Here is a 27,247-nt window from a genome sequence, read left to right on the forward strand (position 1 = left end):
AGGATTCAGAAAGGAAGGACAAGTCATCAAGGAGCTACACAAAACAAAGACATCAAGCTCATGTTGGTGAATGGGTATCCGGCTCCGACTCCGACAATCACTCCGAGAGAAGCTATCACTCCGACTCCGAATATACTCAAGATGAAGGTGTTGCCGGTCTAGCACTTGTGTCAACCAACTCCTACGACATATTTGACTCACCAAATGAAGGAATTAGAAGATGCTTCATGGCCAAAGGTCCAAAGGTAACACATCTCGAGTATGTTGATTTCAATAGTGATGAAGATGACTTGCTAGGTGATGATGATTTACTTATTGACAACTCTAGTGATGAATACTATGATGAAACATCAATTAATCATGCTAATCAAGATAAAACGAATAACAATGATAAGGAGAAGATTGAGCTTCTAACTAAAGAACTAAACACTCTTAAGTTAGCTCATGAAACTATCTTCAAAGATCATCGAGAACTTTTAAGGGCTCATGAGAAGTTACGCTTTGAAAAGCTCAATCTTGAGCAAGAGCATGAGTTCTTAAAAGCAATCAATGATGATCTCCGTAAGAAAAGTTCCTCTTACATTGCCAAGCGTTTACTCTTATCTACTTACATGCCTCAAGTCATATCTAGTAACAAGTACAAGAAAGATCCTTCCTCTAGTAGTAACAATAATAATGCCAAATCCAATATTGTTGCTTCTAGTAATTCTCTTGATTCCACTGATGATTCTCTTAGCCAAGTTACACTTGAGCAAGAAAATAGCTTATTGAAGGGAATTATAGAGAAAGGTGTATACAAGAGCCTTGCCGGGAGTAAGCAATTCGAGGAAATTGTACGCAAGCAAGGAAGGCACCGGAAGAATCAATGTGTTGGTTTTGAACGAAAGTTCAATGCCAATGGAGTTGAGTGGGAAGAAGATCAATACCCCAAGACGAAGTTTGTTCCTCAACAAGAGAAGTATGATCCTACTTCCTTCAAGGGAACACAAGCACAAGATGATCTTCCACCACAAGACCACAAGAACAAAGGCAAGGACAAGCTTCAAGAGGAGATTGATGCATTTGAAGAAGCACCTAAGGCCTTGGACAAGTGGGTTCCCAAGACTACGTCAAGTTCTACTTCATCAAGTACAACTACAACTCCAAGGATTCCCATCAAGATGATGTGGATCCCGAAGAAGAAGAACTAGAGAGTTCTTGAGGGTGACTCCGACAACATTCTTCACTCATATCATTATGGCAAGGACAAGTGCAATCAACTTCCACATCTTGCACTAGTTCAAGGAGTCACAAACCCTCATGTTGGTAAGGCAAGGGACAAGGTAACCTAATGATTTCATGGACATCATCTTGTGTGTGCATCACTCTTTGTCTATGGATATTCTTGTTTGTTCCTTGTGGGACTAACCCATGTAGGTATGTTGAAAGTGCAAATCACTCCAAAGGATTGCTCCAAATGATCTACATCAACATTGAGCATCCACATCTTCAACACCTACATGAAGTCATCATCGACAAAACCCAAGGTTAGTTCATCCCTCTAAAAGGGGATCTCACATCTAGGGGGAGCTTAACTCTAAGAATTGAGTCAAAGCAACTCTAATGGTGTGAACACATCAATGCATTATGTAAAAGTGGTAACCCCACTTGAGCTTAAACGATGAGTATGACCTATGCTCAAATGTTCTCATTTGACTCCTAAGTCAATATACTCATATATAGATGACCTAGTCATCGCCAATTGTTTAATAGATGCTAGAATTGGTTGTGCATGCTTTGCCACATATTTCATTTGCCATTCTATTGTGTGAGCATGTTGGTTGCATATTTTACTCATTCGAGGACATCCACTTGTTGCTTTGATTGTTTGGGTTCTTTTTCTTTTTGCCAAGTGGATGGACAAGAATGCCTAAGAACCCACTCTAGCTATCTATGATTTTCTCGTCTCAAACTCTATTCATGCTACATCACAAAATTTGATCAAGTCAGATTCGAACCACTCTGTGTGAGGAGCACTCGGAGTCCCCGATTCGTCATAGACTTAAACTTCCAAAACTTCTTTGTGATTCTCGGTCTGACTGATTCCTCCATTTCGGTCCTACTGAGATCACTAAGTCGATCTAGGTTTTCAATCTCGGTGCAACCGATTTGAACTTTTCGGTCACACCGAGTTGCTGTAACTGTATACAGTTATGCATCTCGGTGCCACCGAGTTGTTCCACTCGGTCACACCGACAGGGTCGGGCTATATATACTCACGGGCAAAAATTTGGACATTTCCCCAAACCCCTTCACCCGCGCATAGCTCGCTCTGCCTCCAGGGTCTCTGGATTGTCTCCTCGTCGCCAGCCGCCTCCTGTCGCTGGTCTCCGCCGCCGTCAACGGAATTCATCCCCGCCATTGCCGCCGTAGCAAGTTCATCGCCAAGCTAGGGTATGGACTCGATCATAGTGCTATCCTCGTCTGATTCCTAGCCCATTGTGTTCATTATGATTCTTGCCACGATTGAAACACTCCTATCTAGTCAATACAATCCTTAGAATAGATGCAATTTGAAAATTTAGGGTTAGGTTTCCGCCGAAACCATCTCGAACCCACCGAGTTGAAAAACTCGGTCCCACTAATTTGGCTAACGCCATTGCACTAGTAACTCTCGGTCTGACCGAGAATTGCTAATCGGTGTGACCGATTTTAAAACTTTGTGAAACCCTAGCAGTCTCGGTGCCACCGAACTGTGACTCGGTCCTACCGAGATCACTAGTTTAGGTTCCAAAACTGCTTCGGTATCACCGAGTTTGAAAATCGGTTGATCCGAAATGCTTTCTGTGGAAAACTAAAACTGAGTTTTTGAATCATTCTTTTGCAAAAATCTCTGCATTTTGTGATGCTCATCCATTCTATCTCATCTATAACTATTCACAGGGTCAGCAGTCAGTGATTTACAGCATGTCAGACCAAAGTGATAGTCAGAACAAGTCAAAAGAGCACAATTACATGCATGAGGGCACTAGTCCCTCAGGCACTTCAGATGATGGCAGCAGGAGCACCCCAAGCAATCTGCCTAAAGCTGCCACCAGGACAAGGAAGAAGAGAACCTCAGAATCTGAGGATGAGGATTATATGGCAGAAGAAGATGAGGCTACTTCCAAGAAGGTAGTGCTCAAAAAGGAGTATGGCTCAGCAAAGACCACAAAGCCTGGACTTAATAGGAAGGTTCCTGCCAAGAGGACACGTATGCTGAAGGTCAGAGGATCAACACAAGTTCCTGAAAAGCCTGATCCCAAAGAGCCAGCTGTAGAAGGAAAGAAAAGGAAGGAAAGGGTCAAAAAGACCATGGCCAGAGTTGTTTGTCAACCTTCCATGATGGAAGAGAAAGAAGAGGTTGCTGCACCAGCACCCAAGGCACAAAAGCTGATGGGTGATGCTATAAAGTCAGGGGCTGCAACATCAAAGCCCAAAGAAGCACCCAAAGCTGCCCCCAAGCCCAAGAGTGCACCAAAGAGGAATACCAGGAGTATTCCAGCTGCTGAGAAGAACAAGGCCCCAGTGCCTGAAGTTGCTGATGATGAAGATGATGAAGGACAAGTCCCGAGGAAGCTCAAACCCAAGATTCCAGACCACAATGATGCTCATCCTGTGGCTGAGGACATGAATATAAGGAGAGACTCATGGTTGAGGCTATGGAGAATGACAGATCCATATGCCACCAGGAGAAGGACTGCTGTTGATTACAGGTTCCACACAAAGGAACAATAGGACTTCTATGAGACAATCTTGTTGGACAAGAAGCCCATAGTGTGTGATATGAGGTGGATCGACTGGACCTACATGAAGGAGAATGAGGAACACTATCCTAGAGTACAAGACAGTTTTGTTGCTTGTGGACTTGCAGATTTTGTTGGGTAGAAGCTCACCAACTAGAATGATGAACTCATTATGCAATTCTACTCCACAGCACACTTCTATCCAGATGGCAGGATAGTTTGAATGTCTGAAGGTACAAGGTACCAGTCAACCATTGAGGAATGGGCCAATCTGATCAATGCCCCAATGGAGAGTGAAGATGACTTGGATGTCTATGCCAAGAAGAAGATGGATCACAATTCCATGGCACATCTGTACAAGGAGATCCCAGACAAAGCTCTTGAGACACATAAGTTTGGGTCAGTTCATTTTCTTCTGTTAGGGCTGCCAACGATCAACTGGATCTTAAGGCACACTCTTTTTCCCAATTCAGGTGACCACAACATGATCAGAGGGCATGCAATAAACTTGCTATATATATTTGATGTGCCACAAAAATTCAAGGTCATGAGCCTCATTGTTGAGACCATTAAGAGGACAGCAGCAGACCAGAAGAGAAGTTGTGGATATGCCCCACAGATTCAGGAGTTGATTAACTCAAAGATGGGCATAGGAAAATATCTGTTGGATAAGGAACACTTTGCTGTTTATCCAGACTTTGAGGACAATCAAGTTGTAATGAATGAGAATGAACCATCATCAGTGCAAGCTCAATAGAAGAAGGAGAAAACAAAGAGAGAGAAGGCTGCCAAGATGCCAACTCAAGAGGAGGCATCTGAGTATTTTTTGAAGAACAAGCAGGAGCAGCTTGGTTACTTGATAGAATCAACACTAAGGATTGAGAAGGGGTTGTCCACCCTAACTCAAAATCAGGAGAGACTGGAAAGATCATGGAACAAAAATTCTATGATCTAGATGTCAAAGTAACTGAGATTCAGTCAGTTATGGAGCAGCTTCAGGATGACATGCAGGAGAGGAAGGGCAATACAACCACTGATGCATTTGCCAGAGTGCCTAGAGCTCAGAGGTCAGCTGCAGTACCTGTGACACACACTAGAGCCACATCATCTTCACCAGCTATAGCTCCTAGAGCTCCAGTGCAACCAGCTCCAGCACCAACTCCTCCAGCTCCATCCACATCAACTGAAGCCTTCGTCCAAGGAGCCATCTCTACACCACCACCTGAAGATCAAGCCTGAGAGTCGATCCAGAACTATGCATTTTCTATGAACTTTTTGGTAACTTGTTGCCAAAGGGGGAGAAAAATATATAGATCATAGGCTTCGAGAGAGAGAGAGTGTTGCCTTTGTTCTCTCTTGCTTTGGTGGTTAAACTTTGTTTGCTTTTGATTGCTTGAGATACTATGCTATTATCTGTGAGACATTGATGATCATTTGTTTGATCATAAGCTACACTTATGCTTGTTAAATGATGTTATCTTACCTATCCTTTTATGATCATTCACTTTGCTTGGTGATGACTGCATGTATTCAATCTTTATTATTTTGAGCGCTCCACCAAGATGTATGTGAAGACATGGAAGAGTAACCCATGAGCCTAATTCCTTGTGCATTTTCAGTCCAAAGCAAATTTTAAACTATGCACAAATTTAGGGGGAGCTCTTGCTTATCACATACTTCTCAAAGTGATGATGTTTTTTTCAATCTTATTATCATTTGTCGAAGCTTTGATCTATATGTTGTCATCAATTACCAAAAGGGGGAGATTGAAAGTGCAACTATCCCTAGGTGGTTTTGGTAATTCATAACAACATATAGCTCATTGAGATAATGCTATTCCAAGACTATTATTTCAGGAAAGCTCAATGAATGGCATGGCATGGATGATGAAAGTGGATCCCTCAAAATATCAAGGACAAAGGATTGGCTCAAGCTCAAAAGCTCAAGACTCTTCATTTTACATTTTAGTGATCCAAGATCACATTGAGTCTATAGGAAAAGCCAATACTATCAAGGAGGGATGAGGTGTTGCTTAATGAGCCTCTTGCTTCAAGTGCTTAGTCGTATGCTCCAAATACCCTCAACTACTTTCTCACATCCTCATATGACCTAAACCCAAAGTCAAAATCGGTCACACCAATTCTTTCTATTCGGCGCCACCGAGTTCAAATGTCATAGCCACTGCCACAAACCCTAGGCAAATCGGTCCCACCGATAGGGATCTCGGTCTCACCGAGATGGGATTATAATCTCTCTGTTTCCCTTCGTAACATTTCGGTCTAACTGAAGTGAGCGATCGGTCCCACCGAGATTGCAATGTAAACTCCCTGTTTCCCTTCCGTAACATTTCGGTCTCACCGAAATGAGCGAATCAGTCCCACCGAGTTTACCTGAACAACTCTCTGGAAAGCTTATTACCAAAATCGGTCTCACCGAGTTTGTGTAATCGGTCTTACCGAGATTATGTTATGCCCTAACCCTAACCATATCGGTCCTACCGAGTTGCATGTCGGTCCCACCAAAAACCCTAACGGTCACTAGGTTTACTAAATCTGTAGGACCTTTAAGTATGTCTAGAGGGGGGTGATTAGACTACTTGACCAATTAAAAACTTAACCTTTTCCCAATTTTAAAGTTTGGCAGTTTTTAGCAATCTTTGGACAAGTTAAGCAATGATCACACAAATTAAGCAAGCATGCAAAGAGTATATAGGCAGCGGAAATTAAAGCATGCAACTTGCAAGAAAGTAAAGGGAAGGGTTTGGAGGATTCAAACACAATTGGAGACACAGATGTTTTTGTCGTGGTTCCGATAGGTGGTGCTATCGTACATCCACGTTGATGGAGACTTCAACCCACGAAGGGTAACGGTTGCGTGAGTCCACGAAGGGCTCCACCCACGAAGGGTCCATGAAGAAGCAACCTTGTCTATCCCACCATGGCCGTCGCCCATGAAGGACTTGCCTCACTAGCGGTAGATCTTCACGAAGTAGGCGATCTCCTTGCCCTTACAAACTCCTTGGTTCAACTCCACAATCTTGTCGGAGGCTCCCAAGTGATACCTAGCGAATCTAGGAGACACCACTCTCCAAGAAGTAACAAATGGTGCATTGATGATGAACTCCTTGCTCTTGTGCTTCAAATGATAGTCTCCCCAACACTCAACTCTCTCTCATGGGATTTGGATCTGGTGGAAAGAAGATTTGAGTGGAAACCAACTTGGGGAAGGCTAGAGATCAAGATTCATATGGTAGGAATGGAATATCTTGGCCTCAACACATGAGTAACCATTATTCTCCTTAAATGAATAACCATATTGCGATAGACATAATCCAATCATGTCTATGCTCAACGCAAACACCAAATAACAGTTATTTAGGTTTAACACCAATCTCGATGGTAGAGGGAGCGTGTGCTGGTTGATCACATCAAGATTGGAAAACACTTCCAACACATATCGTCAGCTCACCTTTAGCTAGTCTCCGTTTATTCCGCAGCCTTTTATTTCGAGTTACTAACACTTAGAAACCGAACCGGTATCTAATACCCTGGTGCTACTAGGAGTACTAGTAAAGTACACATTAACATAATGTATATCCAATATACTTCTATCGACCTTGCCAGCCTTCTCATCTACCAAGTATCTAGGGTAATTCCGCTCTAGTGACTGTTCCCCTTATCACAGAAGCACTTAGTCTCGGGTTTGGGTTCAACCTTGGGTTTCTTCACTAGAGCAGCAGCTGATTTGCCGTTTCATGAAGTATCACTTCTTGCCCTTGCCCTTCTTGAAACTAGTGGTTTCACCAACCATCAACAATTGATGCTCCTTCTTGATTTCTACTTTCGCGGTGTCAAACATCACGAATATCTCAAGGATCATCATATCTATCCCTGATATGTTATAGTTCATCACGAAGCTCTAGTAGCTTGGTGCAATGACTTTGGAGAAACATCACTATCTCATCTGGAAGATTAACTCCCACTCGATTCAAGTCATTGTTGTACTCAGACAATCTGAGCACAAGCTCAACGATTGAGCTTTTCTCCCTTAGTTTGCAAGCTAAGAGACTCGTCGGAGGTCTTATACCTCTTGACGTGGGCACGAGCCTGAAATCCCAATTTCAGCCCTCGAAACATCTCATATGTTTCGCGACGTTTCGAAATCATCTTCGGTGCGTCAACTCTAAACCGTTTAACTGACTATCACGTAGTTATCAAAACGTGCATGTCAGATGTACGCAACATCCACAGACGACGTTCGAGGTTCAGCACACTGAGCGGTGCATTAAGGACATGAGCCTTCTTCGAAGCAACGAGGACAATCCTCGGTTTACGGACCTAGTCCGCATAATCACTACTATCGACTTTCAACTGAATTTTCTCTAGGAACATATCTAAACAGTAGAACTAAAGCGCGAGCTTACAACATAATTTGCAAAGATCTTTTGACTATGTTCAGGATAATTAAGTTCATCTTATGAACTCCCACTCAGATAGACATCGCTCTAGTCATCTAAGTGAGTACATGATCCGAGTCAACTAGGCCGTGTCCGATCATCATGTGAGACGGACAATCATCATCGGTGAACATCTTCATGTTGATCGTATCTACCATACGACTCATGCTCGACCTTCCGGTCTCTTGTGTTCCGAGGCCATGTCTCTACATGCTAGGCTCGTCAAGTCAACCTAAGTGTTTCGCATGTGTAAATCTGGCTTACACCCGTTGTATGTGAACGTTAGAATCTATCACACCCGATCATCACGTGGTGCTTCGAAACAACGAACTTTCGCAATGGTGCACAGTTAGGGGGAACACTTTCTTGAAATTTTAATGAGGGATCATCTTATTTACTACCGTCGTTCTAAGAAAATAAGATGCATAAACATGATAAACATCACATGCAATCAAAAAGTGACATGATATGGCCAATATCATTTTGCTCCTTTTGATCTCCATCTTCGGGGCTCCATGATCATCATCGTCACCGGCATGACACCATGATCTCCATCATCATGATCTCCATCATCGTGTCTCCATGAAGTTGTCTCGCCAACTATTACTTCTACTACTATGGCTAACGGCTTAGCAATAAAGTAAAGTAATTACATGGCGTTGTTCAATGACACGCATGTCATACAATAAATTAAGACAACTCCTATGGCTCCTGCCGGTTGTCATACTCATCGACATGCAAGTCGTGATTCCTATTACAAGAACATGATCAATCTCATACATCACATAGCATTCATCACATTCTTTTTGGCCATATCACATCACATAGCATACCCTGCAAAAACAAGTTAGACGTCCTCTAATTGTTGTTTGCATGTTTTACATGGCTGCTATGGGTTTCTAGCAAGAACGTTTCTTACCTACGCAAAAACCACAACGTGATATGCCAATTGCTATTTACCCTTCATAAGGACCCTTTTCATCGAATCCGATCCGACTAAAGTGGGAGAGACTGACACCCGCTAGCCACCTTATGCAACAAGTGCATGTCAGTCGGTGGAACCTGTCTCACGTAAGTGTACATGTAAGGTCGGTCCGGGCCGCTTCATCACACAATACCGTCGAAACAAGATTGGACTAGTAACGGTAAGCATATTGAACAAAATCAACACCCACAACAACTTGTGTTCTACTCGTGCATAGAAACTACGCATAGACCTGGCTCATGATGCCACTGTTGGGGAACGTAGCGGAAATTTAAAATTTTCTACGCATCACCAAGATCAATCTATGGAGTAATCTAGCAACGAGGGGAAGGAGAGTGCATCTACATACCGTTGTAGATCGCTAAGCGGAAGCGTTCAAGTGAACGGGGTTGATGGAGTCGTACTCGTCATGATCCAAATCACCGATGATCCTAGTGCCGAACGGACGGCACCTCCGCGTTCAACACACATGCAGCCCAGTGACGTCTCCCATGCCTTATCCAGCAAGGAGAGAGGGAGAGGTTGGGGAATACTCCGTCCAGCAGCAGCACGACGGCGTGGTGGTGGTGGAGGAGCGTGGCAATCCTGTAGGGCTTCGCCAAGCACCGCGGGAGAGGAGGAGGACTTGGGAGAGGCGGAGGGCTGCGCCAGAACTTGGGGTGCGGTTGCCCTCCCACCCCTCCACTATTTATAGGTGGGGAGAGAGGGGGACGGCCCCCCTAGATCCCATCTAGGGTTGGGGCGGCGGCCAAGGGGGGGAGGAGTGCCTCCCAAGTCAAGTGGAGGCCCTCCCCTTTAGGGTTTCTCCTCTCCCATGCGCATGGGCCTTGGGGGGGCTGGTGCCCCTGGCCCATTTAGGCTAGGGCGCCCCCTACAGCCCGTGCTGCTGTATTGGACATGGTGGAACATTTTTCGAACCTCCGGACCCCTCCAGAATCCTCCGGAACCTTCCAGAAGCTTCCGGGTACAATACCAGAAAAAACCGAACTTTTCCTGGAACCCGAACAACAACTTTCCATATATAAATCTTTACCTCCGGACCATTCCGGAACTCCTCGTGACATCCGGGATCTCATCCGGGACTCCGAACAACATTCGGTAACCACATACATCTATTCCCTATAACCCTAGCGTCATCGAACCTTAAGTGTGTAGACCCAACGGGTTCGGGAGACACGTAGACATGACCGAGACAACTCTCCGGCCAATAACCAACAGCGGGATCTGGATACCCATGTTGGCTCCCACATGTTCCATGATGATCTCATCGGATGAACCGCGATGTCAAGGATTCAATCAATCCCGTATTCAATTCCCTTTGTCTAGCGGTATTGTACTTGCCCGAGATTCGATCGTCGGTATCCCGATACCTTGTTCAATCTCGTTACCGGCAAGTCTCTTTACTCGTTCCGCAACACATCATCCCGTGATCAACCCCTTGGTCACATTGTGCACATTATGATGATGTCCTACCGAGTGGGCCCAGAGATACCTCTCCATCACACGGAGTGACAAATCCCAGTCTCGATTCCCGTAGTGCACTTTTATAGCCACCCAATTACGTTGTGACGTTTGGTACACCCAAAGCATTCCTACGGTATCCGGGAGTTGCACAATCTCATGGTCTAAGGAAATGATACTTGACATTAGAAAAGCTTTATCATACGAACTACACGATCTTTGTGCTAGGCTTAGGATTGGGTCTTGTCCATCACATCATTCTCCTAATGATGTGATCCCGTTATCAACGACATCCAATGTCCATGGTCAGGAAACTGTTAACCATCTATTAATCAACGAGCTAGTAAACTAGAGGCTTACTAGGGACATGGTGTTGTCTATGTACCCACACATGTATCTGAGTTTCCTATAAATACAATTATAGCATGGATAATAAACGATTATCATGAACAGGGAAATATAATAATGGTAACTAATTTATTATTGCCTCTAGGGCATATTTCCAACATATATAGCCTCCACACAAAATCTAACCGTTACACACAATTTACCAAGCATAGCATACTATAGAGCCTACGTCTAAAGCATAGGGGACGACTGTCGGTGTCAAAACCGGCGGATCTCGGGTAGGGGGTCCCGAACTGTGCGTCTAGGCGGATGGTAACAGGAGACAAGGGACACGATGTTTTTACCCAGGTTCGGGCCCTCTCGGTGGAGGTAAAACCCTACTCCTGCTTGATTAATATTGATGGTATGGGTATTACAAGAGTTGATCTACCACGAGATCAGAGAGGCTAAACCCTAGAAGCTAGCCTATGGTATGATTGTTGTTCGTCCTACGGACTAAAACCCTCCGGTTTATATAGACATGGGAGAGGGCTAGGGTTACACAGAGTCGGTTACAATGGGAGGAGATCTTCATATCGTATCGTCAAGCTTGCCTTCCACGCCAAGGAAAGTCCCTATCCGGACACGGGACGGAGTCTTCAATCTTGTATCTTCATAGTCCGGGAGTCCGACCAAAGGTCATAGTCCGGCCATCCGGACACCCCCTAATCCAGGACTCCCTCAGTAGCCCCTGAACCAGGCTTCAATGATGACGAGTCCGATGCGCAAGTTGTCTTCGACATTGCAAGGCGGGTTCCTCCTCCGAATACTTCATAGAAGATGTTGAACACCAGGATAGTGTCCGGCTCTGCAAAATAAGTTCCACATGCCACCATAGAGAGAATAACATTTACACCAATCTAATCTGCTGACATATTCCGCGGCGTGACATCATGCCACGGCTAGGCCTTTATTCATTTTACTGTTCCACCTCAGCGCGTTTTAGCAAGACGGTTTCCTTGGTACGTCTTGTCAAAGCAGAGATCGTGTCCCCTTATTCCGGGATTCTCATCAATACGGGCGTGGGTAACCCAAGCGCGCCATTAACCGCGGCGCTTGGGAGATAAGCGAGTTTTATTAGGCCGGTGGGGGCTCGTAGTTTTGGCCACCCATATAAGGGGATAAGAATCTACCCTTTCCATTTACGCCTTCTTCCTCCTTTGCTTATTCGTCCCTGCGTGCTCGAGCTCCAACGCCCAAGCCCGCACTTCCCACCTCAACCTTCTCCAATCATGTCCGGAGTGGGAGGTAGATGGCCTCCTCCGTCACGAAGGGGCACATCAAGAAGTTGAGGAAGGCCGGATACTTGTCTGACGACATCACGCACCGTCTTCCAGATGAGAGGCAACTCATCCCCACCCCCAGGCCCCATGAGAGGGTTGTTTTCCTTCCCCATTTCCTCCGCGGACTAGGTTTTCCTCTTCACCCGTTTGTCCGGGGGCTCATGTTCTACTACGGCCTGGACTTCCACGATCTGGCCCCGAACTTTATCCTCAACATCTCGGCGTTCATCGTCGTGTGCAAGGCCTTCCTCCGCATCCAGCCTCACTTTGGCTATGGCTGAAGATCTTCCGCGTCAAGCCGAAGGTCGTGGGCGGCCTCCAAGCGGAGTGAGGAGGCGCCATGGTGGGCAAGATACCCAATGTTACATGGCTCGAGGGCGCCTTCGTAGAGACCATCAAAGGGTGGCAATCGGGGTGGTTCTACATCACCGAGCCGCGCGACCCTGAATGGGCAGCGGGCCCCGAATTCCAATCTGGCATCCCCACACGGCTCACATCTTGGAAAGAGACGGGCCTGTCATGGGGTAACTCGGCAGAAGTGACCAGACTTCAAACCTGCATCAAAGACCTGATCAGCAGGAAGGTTAAACTTGTCACCGTAGTCCAGGTCATGCTCTTCCGCCGGATTCTCCCGTGTCAACGACGGGCTTTCAACTTGTGGGATTTCGACCCGGCCCAGCACCAGACTCTGTCCCGGCTCTTTGACACAAAGCACGAGGATGCCTGAAAGGTGCTATTCAAGAGCTCCAAGGTCTCCCCTCCCGTCACCGAGGATCGCGGATTCTGCGCCAAGCGCCCAGCCAGTGCGGTGAGCTAATTCTTCCCATTACGGGGTATCTGTTTTCCATAGATTTGATTCTATGCGGGATCTAAACCCCCATTCCTTTAACAGGACTGGCAGAAGAAGGCCGGACAGATCAACTGTCCGGCTCCTTTGCTCGAAGACACAGCGTACGCTCGTTTAACGAAGTTGCTGGTTCCGACACCTCACGTGGTGCCAGAGAAGAAGGCCAAGAAGAAGTCCACGGGGACTCGAAAGAGCTCCCGGCGCCTGGTGGTGTCGTATTCATCGCCCGACAACCCCGACGCACCCTCCGCCTCGGAAGACGAGGAGGAGGAAGAAGAAGAAGAAGCCTCTCTCCCTCCAACAGGGGGAGGAAAGAAAAGGAAGGCCGCCCCAACTGGGGAGGCCGGAGGGTCCAAGAAGGGGAAAACCCCTCTGCCGGACTACGCCTCTGATGCCGAAGACGGCGGGGAGGAATGGCCATCCAGGGTCAAGCCCCTAGCGAAATCGTAAGTGCCCGGTTACCCGAATACTCACGGCGTTCCTCTATTATTCGGTAATTTCTAACGCCGAATTTAATTATGCAGTCCGCCCAGAGCTCAGCTCGGTGATTCGTCGAGCGGCTCCCTGAATTCGTCGGATGTGAACAACGCTTCACTTCCGACGGCCTCCTCCCCTCTCCCTGCGGATGACGCCGAGGTGGGGTCCCGAAGGGGACCGAACCAGGAGGAGGTGGTCCTGGAGGCGCCTCAAGGCGACCTCCCGGATTCCAGGCCCAAAGGGGGTAAATCCCCAGAGGGGTCTAAGTCCGGCCCCGGGCCGGACACTGCTCTGGAACCACCAACGGTTCCAGAGTCCGACAGGCGGCGCCTTCATAAGAAGGGAAAGCCTACGCCGCCGGCGACCTTCGTCCATCCGGAGGCGCCGTACAATTTACTGGAGGCGCTTAACGGCGCCTCCATCAATGAGGAACACCGCACTGTTATGAGTGCGGTGATTCAAAAGGTTTAGTCCGCCAAGAGCGGGCTGTCAGAAGCCTGTATAAGTCTGTTAACAGGCTTTGAGGTATGTGTTCAAAACATATAAAAATGTTTACCGCATAGACAGTAGCCCCTAATGCTTAGTTTGGCGTTCCGAAAGAAAAGCCGAGCTAAGGATCTAAAAAGAAATACGCAGGAGTCTAACTAAAATATGTTAATATGGGAATGCAGGCTGCGCTGCTGACCTCTGCCGCACTGACTGCGGAGGTCAATGTATTGAAGGAAAGCCTCAAACGGTCCGAGAACGAGCTCGGCCGTGCCAAGAAGCATCTCGAGGACAAGGAAGGTATGTAGTACCGTATGTAAATGTATATAGAAATACTTGGTTGCAAATAATGACATGACCAACGTAAATGTTGCAGGGGCCACAGACACGGTGGCGACCCTGAAAGAGGTGGTCTCCGAGGCCGAAAACAGTGCGGCCTTGGAGCATACCGAGCGACAGAAGCAGGAGGCGCGGGTGGCGGATGTGCGGCAAGAGCTCCAGGCTCTCGTGGAAAAACACGAGAGTTTGGAGCGTGAATCAAAGACTCGAGAGTCCGAGCTTGCCTTGGCTCTTGAGAGTGCCAAGACCGCTAAGTCCGAAGCCCAGAAGGCCCTCCAGAAGATCGAGGCAATGAAGAAGATAGCAGCGGGTAAGGCATTCTTTATGCAAAGCAAGAATATAAAAGTAAATTATCTGGTACTTACCCGAATCCGGAGCTCTCCAGGAGCGTTCGCCGATCTGCCCTGTAGTGTGTCTGATGCCGCCGCATACTACCGAGACGAAGAGGGGAGCTCGACGGAAAAAGTGTTCTGGTCTTAGTATGCTGAGGCCAAACATCCGGTGCCCCTGAGCGACCAGCTGAAGCAGCTAGTCGAGCTCCACAAGGTGGCCGAACAGGCCATGAAGGGCCTCATAGCTCGCCTGTGTCCTGGAGAAGCCATGCCTGGGAGCTACTTCGGTCTGGTGTGGCGGCTGGTGGACGCTTGTCCGTGGATTGAGGTCGTCAAGCGCTCCTTCTGTATCGAAGGTTCCCGTCGAGCCCTTGCCCGTGCTAAGGTGCACTGGGGCAAGCTGGACGCTGAGAAGCTTTTGACGGACGCGCCACCGCCGGGCAAGGAGTATCGCACGCCCAAGATGTATTATAAGGGCGTCCTGAAGGGTGCTCGCTGTATAGCGGACGAATGCTCCAAAGATGTAATTTTTGAGTAGACTCGCATCTGTTATCCTGTACACTGAAAACTTTGTTCATATGCATTAAGCAACGCTTGTTAATTTAAAATATTACCTTCTGTGCGGCCGTTTATCAAATCTGAGAGATGCAAGTCGTCGGCTTCAACCCCCATGCCACGAGTGCTGGGGTGTTCGGGATAAACCTGAGCGCTCTTGTTCCCATTCTTGGGCCCATCTAGGGAGGCGCTCAGCACAACGAACCAGGCCGTCGGACTTATAATGCTTTATCACTCTCACTTAGCCATAGAATTCTATAATTTTAAATTTCGGCGAAGCCCTAGTATTCGGAAGACCGAGTTCGGGGCGCTATCCACGCCTAGGCCGGATAAGTACGGTTCCTCGCTCTAAGCGGCATAAGTCTTTAAGGGATCGAAAAACCTCACGAACAGCGATCGGTCTCTCGCACTATCATGACGGTCAGTTTTAGCTTTCTCTACTGAGGTGTTAACCCAGCTCAACTGGGGCACAATCGCGGTAGTTCTCCCAGCGCTACCTTAGCCAACATTGCGGAACGTAAGGTACCAAAACATGGGAGCCGGGCAAACCCAACTATTGACCAAAGACATGATTCGGAGCCGATGCATATAGTGCTATAAGTTCGGGGTGCCGCACTCATGAGAGTGTTCGGTCTTCTCACACCATGTTATGGGGTGCTTAAGCCCCTGGTGTATTGGCCGTACCAAAGTGTACGGTTGCATAATGACTGAGCATATATATATAAAAAGGAATACAATAATAGATAGAAGCTATGTATTGTTTATTATTAAGGGGCTGCTATGAAAGCAGAACGATACAAATAGTGCGATAAGCAAGAGATGGGATTATTTGACATGTCCCCCTCCAGGGGCAAGTTGCGGGTTTTGTAAGTAAAAACAGGTATTTAACTTGTTATAGAGGCCACCTGGACATTCGACGCGGCTTGTCCTCACCCTGGCTGTTGCATCGTGTGTTCGGCGAGTGTATTGCCGGACAGGCCTTCTGAGTAGTTGGGTCCAGAAAGTATATATAAAAAAGGAAAATGGCCGAATAGGGAGCCCCTAAGTGCGGTTGAGTCGCATTCTGGGCGTGCCGTAGTTGTGCCCCTCCCCTTATGCCCATGGTATTTTCAAAGCGTAATTATGTACGCGTGGTACCGATAGCACCATCTGACGAGGGCTGGGGTTGGGGCCGCACTGCTATGCTTGCTCGAATCGTGCCAGCCGGCTCTGTTGTAGGTTGCTTCGGGCGCGCTTGACGTTGTCCGGACGTTTAATACCCGGATTGGAGAGCTGCCTTGAGAGGCTGCTCTGTACTTCCGCTGCCAGGGCCGCTGTGTGCTCCTCCATTCGGAGAGAGCGTTCGGTGTTTCCATTTAACGTGATGACTCCGCGAGGGCCTGGCATATTGAGCTTGAGATATGCATAGTGTGGCACCGCATTGAACTTTGCAAATGCGGTTCGTCCGAGCAGGGCGTGATAGCCACTGCGGAATGGGACTATGTCGAAGATTAACTCCTCGCTTCAGAAATTATCCGGGGATCCGAAGACCACTTCGAGTGTAACCAAGCTTGTACAGCTGGCTTCTACACCTGGTATGACGCCTTTAAAGGTTGTCTTTGTGGGTTTAATCCTTGAGGGATCTATGCCATTTTCCGCACTGTATCCTGATAAAGTAGGTTCAGGCTGCTGCCGCCGTCCATGAGGACTCTAGTGAGGTGAAATCCGTGAATGATTGGGTCTAGGACCAGTGCCGCGAATCCGCCGTGACAGATGCTAGTGGTGGTCCCTTCGATCAAAAGTGATCGGGCAGGAGGACCATGGGTTGAACTTTGGGGCGACTGGCTCCAACGCATAGACGTCCTTGAGAGCACGCTTCCGCTCCCTTTTGGGGATGTGGGTTGCGTATATCATGTTCACCGTCTGCACTTGCGGGGGGAATCCCTTCTGTCCTCTGTTGTTCGGCGGCCGGGGCTCCTCCTCGTCATCGCTACGCAGCCCCTTGTCTCTGGTTTCGGCACTTAACTTGCTTGCCTGCTTGAACACTCAACAATCCCTGTTGGTGTGGTTGGCTGGTTGTTCGGGGGTGCCCTGTATCTGGCACGAGCGGTCGAGTATCCGTTCTAAGTTGGATGGGCCCGGGGGGGTTCTTTTGAATGGCTTCTTCCGCTGACCGGGTTTAGAGCCTCTGAATTCGGCGTTGACTGCCGTATCCTCAGTATTGTCGCTGTTAATGCGGCGCTTGTGCTTGTTGCGACGTGACCTGCCATTGTTGTCCTTGGTATCCGAATTGCCAGGGCTCTTGGTTATGTTATTGCTACGAGCTAGCCAGCTGTCTTCGCCCGCGCAGAAGCGGGTCATGAGTGTCATGAGGGCTGCCATAGATTTCGGCTTTTCCTGTCCTAGGTGCCGGGCAAGCCATTCGTCTCGGATGTTGTGCCTGAAGGCTGCAAGGGCCTCGGCGTCCGGACAATCGACTATTTGATTTTTCTTGGTTAGGAACCGTGTCCAGAATTGCCTGGCCGATTCCTCTTGCTGCTGGATTATGTGGCTTAGGTCATCGGTGTTGGGGAACGTAGCAGAAAATTAAAATTTTTCCTACGGTTTCACCAAGATCCATCTATGAGTTCATCTAAGCAACGAGTCATGGGAGAGAGATTGCATCTACATACCACTTGTAGATCGCGTACGGAAGCGTTCGAGGGAACGGTGATGATGGAGTCGTACTCGCCGTGATTCAGATCACCGATGACCAAGTGCTGAACGGACAACACCTCCGCGTTCAACACACGTACGGTACGGACGACGTCTCCTCCGTCTTGATCCAGCAAGGAGGAAGGAGAGGTTGAGGAAGACAGCTCCAACGGCAGCACGATGACGTGGTGTTGGTGGAGAAGCGGCACTCCGGCAGGGCTTCGCCAAGCTCGTGATGGAGGAGGAGAGGTGTTGGGGAGGGGAGGGGCTGCGCCTTGGGTTAGGTATTCAGCCCTCCCCTCACCCCTCTATTTATAGGGGAAGGGGCAAGGGGGGCCGGCCCCTCTAGATGGGATCTAGAGGGGGGGCGGCGGCCAGGGAGGGGGGACTTGCCCCCCCAAGCAAAGGGGGCGCCCCTTCTAGGGTTCCCCCCCCAACCCTAGCCGCATGGGCCCAAGGAGGGGCGCCCAGCCCTCCAGGGGCTGGTGCCCTGCCCCACGCGGCCCATGTGGCCCACCAAGAGGGGTGGGCCCTCCCGGTGGACCCCCGGAACCCCTCCGGTGGCCCCGGCACAATACCGATATGCCCCGAAACTTTCCGGTGTCCGCATGACAACTTCCCATATATAAATCTTTACCTCCGGACCATTCCGGAACTCCTCGTGACGTCCGGGATCTCATCCGGGACTCCGAACAACATTCGGTAATCACATACAAGTCTTCCTAATAACCCTAGCGTCACCGAACCTTAAGTGTGTAGACCCTACGGGTTCGGGAGACACGCAGACATGACCGGGACGGCTCTCCGGTCAATAACCAACAGCGGGATCTGGATACCCATGTTGGCTCCCACATGCTCCTCGATGATGTCATCGGATGAACCACGATGTCGAGGATTCAAGCAACCCCGTATACTATTCCCTTTGTCAATCGGTACGTTACATGCCCGAGACTCGATCGTTGGTATCCCAATACCTCGTTCAGTCTCGTTACCGGCAAGTCACTTTACTCGTACCGTAATGCATGATCCCGTGACCAAACACTTGGTCAATTTGAGCTCATTATGATGATGCATTACCGAGTGGTCCCAGAGATACCTCTCCGTCATACGGAGTGACAAATCCCAGTCTCGATCCGTGTCAACCCAACAGACACTTTCGGAGATACCTGTAGTGCACCTTTATAGTCACCCAGTTACGTTGTGATGTTTGGTACACCCAAAGCACTCCTACGGTATCCGGGAGTTACACGATCTCATGGTCTAAGGAAGAGATACTTGACATTGGAAAAGCTCTAGCAAAACGAACTACACGATCTTGTGCTATGCTTAGGATTGGGTCTTGTCCATCACATCATTCTCCTAATGATGTGATCCCGTTGTCAACGACATCTAATGTCCATAGTCAGGAAACCATGACTATCTGTTGACCAATGAGCTAGTCAACTAGAGGCTTACTAGGGACGTATTGTGGTCTATGTATTCACACGTGTATTACGATTTACGGATAACACAATTATAGCATGAATAAAAGATAATTATCATGATCAAGGGAGTATAATAATAATCCATTTATTATTGCCTCTAGGGCATATTTCGATCGTCTGGTGGCCGCACATAAGTGCCCTGGAAGTTGTCCAGGAATGCGGATTCCAGGTCCTCCCAGCAACTTATTGACTCTGCTGGCAGGCTGTTAAGCCAATGTCGAGCTGGTCCTTTAAGCTTGAGCGGGAGGTATTTGATGGCATGTAGATTATCACCACGGGCCATGTGGATATGAAGGAGATAATCCTCGATCCATACCGCAGGATCTGTTGTGCCATCGTATGATTCGATGTTCACGGGTTTAAAGCCCTCGGGGATTTGATGATCCATTACTTCATCTGTGAAGCATAGTGGGTGTGCGGCGCCCTTGTATTGGGCTATATCACGACGCAGCTCAGATGAGCTTGGTCTGTTATATTCGTCCTGGCCGTACTTATCATGTCCGGCGTGACGGCTGGCATGACGTGAAGCGGGGCGCCCATGCGATCCTTAGATCGATCTTGCTTGCCTTGCCTTGTTCTCCAATATGTCTCGCAAGTCTGTTGCATCTCCCCGTACTCTGGTATGTTTTGAGTGGTGCCGGGGTGCGGCTTGGGTTGAGGGCCTGAAGGCCTCTCTGTCGCGGCCACAGGGTGGCCGATCGGGTGCATCGTACGCTGTTGGTGTAGGTTTAGTTGCTTCCTCCTCAAGTTGGGGTAGCAGCCTGCGCTTTGGGTAGCTCTTGGAGGGGCGCTCGAGTTTATACTCTTCGGCCGCCAGGACTTCGGTCCATCTGTCGGCTAGCAAGTCTTGGTCAGCTCTAAGCTGCTGCTGTTTTTTCTTGAGGCTGCATGCCGTGGCCATAAGCCTGCGTTTGAAACGCTCTTGTTCGACGGGATCCTCTGGCACGACGAATTCGTCGTCGTCGAGGCTTGCCTCGTCTTCGAAGGGCGGCATATAGTTGTCGTCCTCAACCTCTCTGTCGGCCGCTCTCTCATGAGGGCTGGCTCATTCGTCCTCCTGCACTGAATCCTGCTGGAGGGGGTTATCTTCGGCGCTGTCCGGCGTATTGTTATCTCTGGTGCCAGAATTGCCGTTTTTACTATGGCTTGACTTAGAGCGGCGCCACTGACGTCGGCGCTTGGGTTGCTTCTTGGAGGGGTCATCCTCCATTTTTTCCTCGCCATCCCCTGCTTTGGGGGTGTCCACCATGTATATGTCATATGACAAGGTGGCTTTCCAGTTCCCTATAGGTGCTGGTTCTTGGTCGTCTCCTTCATCGGCGTCCATACCGTCGATGTCTTCGGAGTCAAAGTCGAGCATGTCGGTTAAATCGTCGACAGTGGCTACAAAGTGGGTGGTGGGTGGGTTTCGAATTTCTTCGTCGTCCGTGTCCCAACCCTGCTGACCATAGTCCGGCCAGGGCTCTCCTGACAAAGAGAGAGACTTTAGGGAGTTCAGGATATCGCCAAAGGGCGAGTGCTGAAAGACGTCCGCGGCGGTGAACTCCATGATCGGAGCCCAATCGGGTTCGATCGGAAGGGGTGCGGAAGATTCGGAGTCCGGAATGGAGTCCGGCATCTTGGAGTCACGGGCCTTGCAAAGGACTAGGCTGGTATTCGGCTCTATCGCTGTAGAGGTTGCGGCTCCTGGGGCGGCGTCCAACCGTCCATCCCTGGTTAGCGCAGTTGGCTCCGAGCTAATGGTCGGAGCGGACTCCTGAGCGGCACTCTGGGCGCTGTCTGGCGGCAGAGCTAGATCATGCCCATTGAGACAGTGCGGCGCGCTCGGCCGTGGGTCGAATCTGTCGAAGATCAAGTCCCCGCGAATGTCGGCCGTGTAGTTTAAGCTTCCAAACCTGACCTGATGGCCAGGGGCGTAGCTTCCGATCTGCTCTAGATGGCCAAACGGGTTGGCCCGCAGTGCAAAGCCGCCGAATATGAAGATCTGTCCGAGGAGAAAAGTCTCGCCCTGGACCGCGTCGTGGTTGATGATCGAAGAAGCCATCGGGCCTAAAGGCGACGACACAGAGGAACTCTCAATGAAAGCACCAATGTCGGTGTCAAAACCGGCGGATCTCGGGTAGGGGGTCCCGAACTGTGCGTCTAGGCGGATGGTAACAGGAGACAAGGGACACGATGTTTTTACCCAGGTTCGGGCCCTCTCGGTGGAGGTAAAACCCTACTCCTGCTTGATTAATATTGATGGTATGGGTATTACAAGAGTTGATCTACCACGAGATCAGAGAGGCTAAACCCTAGAAGCTAGCCTATGGTATGATTGTTGTTCGTCCTACGGACTAAAACCCTCTGGTTTATATAGACATCGGAGAGGGCTAGGGTTACACAGAGTCGGTTAAAATGGGAGGAGATCTTCATATCGTATCACCAAGCTTGCCTTCCATGCCAAGGAAAGTCCCTATCCGGACATGGGACGGAGTCTTCAATCTTGTATCTTCATAGTCCGGGAGTTCGACCAAAGGTCAGAGTCCGGCCATCCGGACACCCCCTAATCCAGGACTCCCTCAACGACCTTCATCCTTTCTCTCTTTTCTGCCGTGGTCGATCTTTAAGTCTTAACTTCGTACCTTACAACTCAGGCAAGAACTCCTTCTTTGACTGATCCATCTTGAACACCTTCAAGATCATGTCAAGGTATGTGCTCATTTGAAAGTACCATTTAGCGTTTTGATCTATCCTCATAGATCTTGATGCTCAATGTTCAAGCAGCTTAATCCAGGTTTTCTATTGAAAAACACTTTTCAAATAACCCTATATGCTTTCCAGAAATTCTACATCATTTCTGATCCACAATATGTCAACAACATATACTCATCAGAAATTCTATAGTGCTCCCACTCACTTATTTGGTAATACAAGTTTCTCATAAACTTTGTATAAACCCAAAATCTTTGATCATCTCATCAAAGTGTATATTCCAACTCCGAGATGCTTACTCCAGTCTATGGAAGGATCGCTGGAGCTAGCATACCTTTTAGCATCCTTAGGATCGACAAAACCTTTCTGATTGTATCACATACAACCTTTCCTTACGAAAACTGGTAAGGAAACTCGTTTTGACATCCATCTGCCAGATTTCATAAATGTAGCTAATGCTAACATGATTCTGACGGACTTGAGCATCGCTACGGATGAGAAAATCTCATCGTAGTCAACTCCTTGAACTTGTGAAAAACTCTTCGCCACAAGTTGAGCTTCGTAGACGGTGACATTACCGTCCACGTCCGTCTTCTTCTTAAAGATCCATTTATCTCAATGGCTTGCCGATCATCGGGCAAGTCCACCAAAGACCATGCTTTGTTCTGATACATGGATCCTATCTCGGATTTCATGGCTTCTAACCATTTGTCGGAATATGGGCCCACCATCTCTTCTCCATAGCTCGTAGGTTCATTGTTGTCTAGCAACATGACCTTCAAGATAGGATTACTATACCACTCTGCAGTAGTACGCATCCTTGTCGTCCTACGAGGTACGGTAGTGACTTGATCCAAAACTTCATGATCACTATCATAAGCTTCTACTTCAATTGGTGTAGGCGCCACAGGAACAACTTCCTGTGCCCTGCTACACACTAGTTGAAGTGACGGTTCAATAACCTCATCAAGTCTTCACCATCCTCCCACTCAATTCTTTTGAGAGAAAATTTTCCTCGAGAAAGGACCCGATTCATGAAACAATCCTTATTGCTTTCGGATCTGAATTAGGAGGTATACCCAACTGTTTTGGGTGTCCTATGAAGATGCATTTTATCCGCTTTGGGTTCGAGCTTATCAACCTGAAACCTTTCCACATAAGCGTCACAGCCCCAAACTTTTAAGAAATGACAACTTAGGTTTCTCCAAACCATAGTTCAAACGGTGTCGTCTCAACGGAATTACGTGGTGCCCTATTAAAGTGAGTGCGGTTGTCTCTAATGCCTAACCCATGAACGATAGTGGTAATTCGATAAGAGACATCATGGTACGCACCATATCCAATAGGGTGCAACTATGATGTTCGGACACACCATCACACTATGGTGTTCTAGGCGGTATTAATTGTGAAACAATTTCCACAATGTCTTAATTGCGTGCCAAAGCTCGTAACTCAGATACTCACCTCTATGATCATATCATAGACATTTTATCCTCTTGTCACGACGATCTTCAACTTCACTCTGAAATTACTTGAACCATTCAATAATTCAGACTTGTGTTTCATCAAGTAAATATACTCAGTATCTACTCAAATCATCCGTGAAGTAAGAACATAACAATATCCACTGCGTGCCTCAGCACTCATTGGACTGCACACATCAAAATGTATTACTTCCAACAAGTTGCTTTCTTGTTCCGTTCTACTAAAAACGAGGCTTTCAGTCATCTTGCCCATGTGGCATGATTTGCATGTCTCAAGTGATTCAAAATCAAGCGAGTCCAAACGATCCATCTGCATGGAGTTTCTTCATGCGTATACACCAATAGACATGGTTCGCATGTCTCAATCTTTTCAAAAATGAGTTAGTCAAAAGATCCATCAACATGGAGCTTCTTCATGCGTTTTATACCAATATGACTTACATGGCAGTGCCACAAGTAAGTGGTACTATCATTACTATCTTATATCTTTTGGCATGAACATGTGTATCACTATGATCGAGATTCAATAAACCATTCATTTTAGGTGCAAGACCATTGAAGGCATTACTCAAATAAACAGAGTAACCATTATTCTCCTAAAATGAATAACCGTATTGCGATAGACATAATCCAATCATGTCTATGCTCAACGCAAACACCAAATAACAATTATTTAGGTTTAACACCAATCTCGATGGTAGAGGGAGCATGTGATGCTTGATCACATCAAGATTGGAAAACACTTCCAACACATATCGTCAGCTCACCTTTAGCTAGTCTCCGTTTATTCCGCAACCTTTTATTTCGAGTTACTAACACTTAGCAACCGAACCGGTATCTAATACCCTGGTGCTACTAGGAGTACTAGTAAAGTACACATTAACATAATGTATATCCAATATACTTCTATCGACCTTGCCAGCCTTCTCATCTACCAAGTATCTAGGGTAATTCCGCTCTAGTGACTGTTCCCCTTATCACAGAAGCACTTAGTCTCGGGTTTGGGTTCAACCTTGGGTTTCTTCACTAGAGCAGCAGCTGATTTGCCGTTTCATGAAGTATCCCTTCTTGCCCTTGCCCTTCTTGAAACTAGTGGTTTCACCAACCATCAACAATTGATGCTCCTTCTTGATTTCTACTTTCGCGGTGTCAAATATCATGAATATCTCAAGGATCATCATATCTATCCCTGATATGTTATAGTTCATCACGAAGCTCTAGTAGCTTGGTGCAATGACTTTGGAGAAACATCACTATCTCATCTGGAAGATTAACTCCCACTCGATTCAAGTGATTGTTGTACTCAGACAATCTGAGCACAAGCTCAACGATTGAGCTTTTCTCCCTTAGTTTGCAGGCTAAGAGACTCGTCGGAGGTCTTATACCTCTTGACGTGGGCACGAGCCTGAAACCCAAATTTCAGCCCTCGAAACATCTCATATGTTTCGCGACGTTTCGAAATCGTCTTCGGTGCCTCAACTCTAAACCATTTAACTGAACTATCACGTAGTTATCAAAACGTGCATGTCAGATGTACGCAACATCCACAGACGACGTTCGAGGTTCAGCACACTGAGCGATGCATTAAGGACATAAGCCTTCTTCGAAGCAACGAGGACAATCCTCGGTTTACGGACCTAGTCCGCATAATCGCTACTATCGACTTTCAACTGAATTTTCTCTAGGAACATATCTAAATAGTAGAACTAAAGCGCGAGCTTACGACATAATTTGCAAAGATCTTTTGACTATGTTCAGGATAATTAAGTTCATCTTATGAACTCCCACTCAGATAGACATCCCTCTAGTCATCTAAGTGATTACATGATCCGAGTCAACTAGGCCGTGTCCGATCATCACGTGAGACGGACTAGTCATCATCGGTGAACATCTTCATGTTGATCGTATCTACCATACGACTCATGCTTGACCTTCCGGTATCTTGTGTTCCGAGGCCATGTCTGTACATGCTAGGCTCGTCAAGTCAACCTAAGTGTTTCGCGTGTGTAAATCTGGCTTACACCCGTTGTATGTGAACGTTAGAATCTATCACACCCGATCATCACGTGGTGCTTTGAAACAACGAACTTTCGCAACGGTGCACAGTTAGGGGGAACACTTTCTTGAAATTTTAATGAGGGATCATCTTATTTACTACCGTCGTTCTAAGAAAATAAGATGCATAAACATGATAAACATCACATGCAATCAAAAAGTGACATGATATGGCCAATATCATTTTGCTCCTTTTGATCTCCATCTTCGGGGCTCCATGATCATCATCGTCACCGGCATGACACCATGATCTCCATCATCATGATCTCCATCATCGTGTCTCCATGAAGTTGCCTCGCCAACTATTACTTCTACTACTATGGCTAACGGCTTAGCAATAAAGTAAAGTAATTACATGGCGTTGTTCAATGACACGCAGGTCATACAATAAATTAAGACAACTCCTATGGCTCCTGCCGGTTGTCATACTCATCGACATGCAAGTCGTGATTCCTATTACAAGAACATGATCAATCTCATACATCACATAGCATTCATCACATTCTTTTTGGCCATATCACATCACATAGCATACCCTGCAAAAACAAGTTAGATGTCCTCTAATTGTTGTTTGCATGTTTTACGTGGCTGCTATGGGTTTCTAGCAAGAACGTTTCTTACCTACGCAAAAACCACAACGTGATATGCCAATTGCTATTTACCCTTCATAAGGACCCTTTTCATCGAATCCGATCTGACTAAAGTGGGAGAGACTGGCACCCGCTAGCCACCTTATGCAACAAGTGCATGTCAGTCGGTGGAACCTGTCTCACGTAAGTGTACGTGTAAGGTCGGTCCGGGCCGCTTCATCCCACAATACCGTCGAAACAAGATTGGACTAGTAACGGTAAGCATATTGAACAAAATCAACACCCACAACAACTTGTGTTCTACTCGTGCATAGAAACTACGCATAGACCTGGCTCATGATGCCAGTGTTGAGGAACGTAGCAGAAATTCAAAATTTTCTACGCATCACCAAGATCAATCTATGGAGTAATCTAGCAACGAGGGGAAGGAGAGTGCATCTACATACCCTTGTAGATCGCTAAGCGGAAGCGTTCAAGTGAATGGGGTTGATGGAGTCGTACTCGTCGTGATCCAAATCACCGATGATCTTAGTGCCGAACGGACGACACCTCTGTGTTCAACACACATGCAGCCCGGTGACGTCTCCCATGCCTTGATCCAGCAAGGAGAGAGGGAGAGGTTGGGGAAGACTCCGTCCAGTAGCAGCACGATGGCGTGGTGGTGGTGGAGGAGCGTGGCAATCCTATAGGGCTTCGCCAAGCACCGCGGGAGAGGAGGAGGACTTGGGAGAGGGGGAGGGCTGCGCCAGAACTTGGGGTGCGGCTGCCCTCCCACCCCTCCACTATTTATAGGTGGGGAGAGAGGGGGCCGGCCCCCCTAGATCCCATCTAGGGTTGGGCGGCAGCCAAGGGGGGGAGGAGTGCCTCCCAAGTCAAGTGGAGGCCCTCCCCTTTA

Source organism: Triticum dicoccoides, chromosome 1B (assembly GCF_002162155.2).
Source record: "Triticum dicoccoides isolate Atlit2015 ecotype Zavitan chromosome 1B, WEW_v2.0, whole genome shotgun sequence".
Lineage (NCBI taxonomy): Eukaryota > Viridiplantae > Streptophyta > Magnoliopsida > Poales > Poaceae > Triticum > Triticum dicoccoides.